A 5000-nucleotide genomic window follows, 5' to 3' on the forward strand; every position below is an offset into this window, starting at 1 on the left:
GTAAGAAAAGGAAGTAGTTACAGGAATCAGACAAAATTAAGTAAAAATAGGAAGTAAGAACAGGAATCAGAAAAAAGAAAGTACAAACAGGAAGTAAGAAAAGAAAGTAGGTACATGAGCAGACACAAAGAAAGTAAAACAGGAAGTAAGAAATGGAAGTAGGAACAGGAATCAGAAACTAAGTAAAATAAAAACAGGAAGTAGTTACAGGAATCAGAAAAAATGAAATAAAAACAGGAAGTAAGAAAAGGAAGTAGGGACATGTTTAGAAAAAAAAGTTAAAACAGGAAGTAAGAAAATGAAGTAGGGACAGGAATCAGAAAAATAAGTAAAATAAAAACAGGAAGTAGGGACATGATCAGAAAAATGAGGTACAAAGAGGAAGTAAGAATAGGAAACGGAAAAAAAGGTAAAAGGAAGGAAGTATGAAGTGGAATTAGAGACATGAGCAGAAAAAATAAGTAAAAACAGGAAGTAAGAACAAGAATCACAAAAAAGAAAGTAAAAACAGGAGGTAAGAAAATGAAGTAGGGACATGAGCAGACACAAAGAAAGTAAAACAGGAAATAAGAAAAGGAAGGAGGGACAGGAATCTGAAAAATAAGTAAAATAAAAAAGAAAGTAAAAACAGGAAGTAAGTAAAGGAAGTAGAGACAGGAATCAGAAAAAGGTAAAATAAAAACAGGGAGTAGGGACATGATCAGAAAAAAAGTAAAAAAAAGGAAGTAAGAAAAGGAAGTAGGGACAGGAATCAGAACAATAAGTAAAATAAAAACAGGAAGTAGTTACAGGAATCAGAAAAAAATTAAGTAAAAATAGGAAGTAAGAACAAGAATCAGAAAAAAGAAAGTAAAAACAGGAAGTAAGAAAAGGCAGTAGGTACATGAGCAGACACAAAGAAATTAAAACAGGAAGTAAGAAAAGGAAGTAGGGACATGAGCAGACACAAAGAAAGTAAAACAGGAAGTAAGAAAAGGAAGTAGGGACAGGAATCAGAACAATAAGTAAAATAAAAACAGGAAGTAGTTACAGGAATCAGAAAAAATAAAGTAAAAATAGGAAGTAAGAACAAGAATCAGAAAAAAGAAAGTAAAAACAGGAAGTAAGAAAAGGCAGTAGGTACATGAGCAGACACAAAGAAATTAAAACAGGAAGTAAGAAAAGGAAGTAGGGACAGGAATCAGAACAATAAGTAAAATAAAAACAGGAAGTAGTTACAGGAATCAGAAAAAATAAAGTAAAAATAGGAAGTAAGAACAAGAATCAGAAAAAAGAAAGTAAAAACAGGAAGTAAGAAAAGGCAGTAGGTACATGAGCAGACACAAAGAAAGTAAAACAGGAAGTAAGAAAAGGAAGTAGGGACAGGAATCAGAACAATAAGTAAAATAAAAACAGGAAGTAGGCACCGGAATCAGAAAAAATGAAGTAAAAAGAGGAAGTAAGAAAAGGAAATAGGGGCAGCAATTAGGAAAAACATGCTAGAGCAGGAAGTAAGACCAGGAAGTGGGACAGGAAGCAGGAGATTCCATCAGCAGTATAGATTGCCATGTCAATGCTGTATGGATGCTGATAGAATGTTCTGGAACAGTGCTTCTCAAACTGTGGTACGCCGGCTCCATCTAGTGGTACGCCAAAAAAATCCCTTAAGTAAATATTGGAACACAGTGTTACTGTTCAAACTGTGTGCAATGTTACTGTGGCCCAACATATGAAATACACTTTGTTGTTTGTTTTTAATGAATACCTGTGCCTGCTACGCTACTCTACTTCAGTGTTGGTCACTATGGAGAGCCAGGGGTTCTCTGAGGTGCTACTTGGTGAGCACAGTGGGAGAACCACGGTTCTAGAAGGTTGCCGGTCAACATGAAGTCCATCACACAGAAACACCATCCAAAGTGTTTCTGGGAAGAGGCCGACGGTCGGGAAGGAAACATGATCCTGGTTGGATCGATCACATGATCACATGATCCGCTCCGTCACCCTCACTCGTGCACGCTCATACGTGACACTTCCTGGTCGCCACGGTGACACACCTTGTTGACCTCACCGCTTTGACGTGACATCATCGCATTGAGTCACATCAGCTTTGAGTGTGTGTGTGTGTGTGTGTTCTTGTATTTCTACCCTTCTTGAGACATCAACAAGGAAAAGTAGCTTCCATATGAGGAGGTGTGAACAAGTGATGACATAAGTCATGGTCCCAATACGGAAAAGCATTGCATCTAATAGAGAATGTCTCATTAGCACCCCTGGTGGTGAAATCTATCAAAATGAGGGTGGTCCCAAAAAGGAGGGATTTTTCAAATTGATTGTGTGTCGGTTTTAAAAGTGCTCCCCCTCTGGTCAACATATGAAATAACAAGTGTGTGTAAGAAATTGAAATGCGCCCCCTTTGGCCAAAATGTCCTTAAAAAAAAAATGTATATAGAGACATACTGTAATAACTTGAAGTAAATAATGAAGATTAAAAACCAATTACAAACAAAAAATTCTAACAAAAAAAAAGATTAAATAAAAGCAGTCTTTTACTCACAATGTGTCGACTTTTTTCTTATAAAATTGGGAACAATTTCTCATATTCTTTCTGTTTCTGTAATATTGCAATATTTTCTCGTAAAATTATCACTTTTTTTAAATGTAAAATCATTACTATTTAATGCAAAATGGCGACATTTGTCTTATAAAAATCCGACTTTTATCACAATATTGCCAATTTTTAGGTTGTTCTCGTAAAATAGTGACATTTTTGGAGTAAAATTGTGACTTTTGTCATCATTTTGCCAAGTGAAATTCCGATTATTATTATAATATTGCCAAAATTTTTTAAGGTTTCTTATAACACTGTGACTTTTGTTGAATAATAACCACTATTTTCTTAAAATTGCCAAAATTTTAAGCTTTTCTTGTAAAATTGCGACTGTTATTGAGTAAAATTCCAACGTTTGTCACAATATCGCACACATGTTCAGTTTTTCTTGTAAAATTTTGACTTGCACTATAATACTGCCAAAATTAAAAGTTTTTCTTGTGAAATTGTGACCTTTTTCTTGTGAAATTCCAAATAATTTTTCACAACAAGCTTTTTTATATTTGCATAGTATGTATATATTATTAATGTTGTAAATACACATCTTTATATATCTAGAAAGGTGGTCCTAAAGAGGGAGGCATTTTTCAGAGGTCTCAAGAAGGTAACAAATACAAGAATGTGTGTGTTCTTGTATTTCTACCCTTCTTGAGACATCAACAAGGAAAAGTAGCTTCCATATGAGGAGGTGTGAACAAGTGATGACATAAGTCATGGTCCCAATACGGAAAACCATTGCATCTAATAGAGAATGTCTCATTAGCACCCCTGGTGGTGAAATCTATAAAAATGAGGGTGGTCCCAAAAAGGAGGGATTTTTCAAATGGACTGTGTGTCGCTTTTAAAAGTGCTCCCCCTCTGGCCAACTTATGAAATAACAAGTGTGTGTAAGAAATTGAAATGCGCCCCCTTTGGCCAAAATGTATTTAAAACAAATAAATAAATCTGTATATAGAGACATACTGTAATAACTTGAAGTAAATAATGAAGATTAAAAACCAATTACAAACAAAAAATTCTAACAAAAAACAAAAATTACCTAAAAGCAGTCTTTTTTCTCACAATGTGTCGACTTTTTTCTTATAAAATCGGGAACAAGTTCTCATATTCTTTCTGTTTCTGTAATATTGCAATATTTTCTCGTAAAATGATCACTTTTTTATTTAAAATCGTTACTTTTTAATGCAAAATGGCGACATTTGTCATATAAAAATCAGACTTTTATCACAATATTGCCAATTTTTTGGTTGTTCTCGTAAAATAGTGACATTTTTGGAGTAAAATTGTGAAATTTTTGGAGTAAACGTGACTTTTTTTGTTATAGTATTGCCAATTTTTTAAAAAAGTTTTCTTATAAAATTGTGTCTTTGACCAAGTAAAATAACCACTATTTTCTTAAAATTGCCAAATTTTTTAGTTTTTCTTGAGTAATTTATTGTTAGAGTAAAATTCCAACTTTTGTCATAATATTGCACAAATGTTATTAATTTAAATATATTATTATTATTATTAATTATTTATAATATTAATGTTGTAAATACACATCTTTATATATCTAGAAAGGCTGGTCCTAAAGAGGTAGGCATTTTTCGGAGGTCTCAAGAAGGTAACAAATACAATAATGTGTGTGTGTGTGTGTGTGTGTGTGTGCGTGCGTGTGTGTGTGTGTGTGTGTGTAAAAAGCTGCTGGATTGATGTCAGCAAGTAAAACCTCCAAAATGTTCACTGAGCAATTCAACAATCATCTGTTTGCTCCTAACACACACACACCCCTAACCCCCGTGTGTGTGTGTGTGTGTGTGTGTGTGTGTGTGTGTGTGTGTGTGTGTGTGTGTGTGGGTGTGTACGTGTACCTTTGGCAGTCTCTCAGGGTCTCCCGGGTGACGAGGGATGACCTTCTGGAGTCTTTGGAAGCCGTAGTCAATGGTTGGCTCGTTGAGGGCTTGACAGGACAAAAACAATATTCACAAAAGTGGATTATTTTTGACATCTTTCATAATTTCTCGCATTTACAAACGACACATTCCAGCGTGGGAATGACGGACGCTCCTGGAACGCATCGCGGTAACAGTCAATCAATCATCAATCAATGTTTACTTATATAGCCCTAAATCACCAGTGTCTCAAAGGCACAACTTTTCCCCCTTTCGATACGATACCAACACTGATTCGATACGATATCAGCATGAATCAAACATACTTTTATTTTGTAGGAGAGTCAAAGAGAAAACGACGGGAAGTATAAAGTAAACAACACTAACCTGTTCATTATTCACCGTCTGGAATGGACTTTAAATTGAAGTGGAGTGGTATTAAGAGCAACCATTCCTAAAGTTAAACAAATTGAATGATGCGGACACATTTGTTACTGGACACTTTCCTATTGTATGTGTAAGTAATATGCAAATAAAAT

General features: G+C 34.6%; 1 pseudogene; it reads right to left on the reverse strand.

The window, feature by feature from the left end:
* Positions 1-5000, reverse strand: part of LOC133651193 (transcription factor COE1-like) — a 63235-nt pseudogene that overhangs the window by 2164 nt on the left and 56071 nt on the right.

The sequence above is a fragment of the Entelurus aequoreus genome, linkage group LG05 (genome assembly GCF_033978785.1).
Source record: "Entelurus aequoreus isolate RoL-2023_Sb linkage group LG05, RoL_Eaeq_v1.1, whole genome shotgun sequence".
Lineage (NCBI taxonomy): Eukaryota > Metazoa > Chordata > Actinopteri > Syngnathiformes > Syngnathidae > Entelurus > Entelurus aequoreus.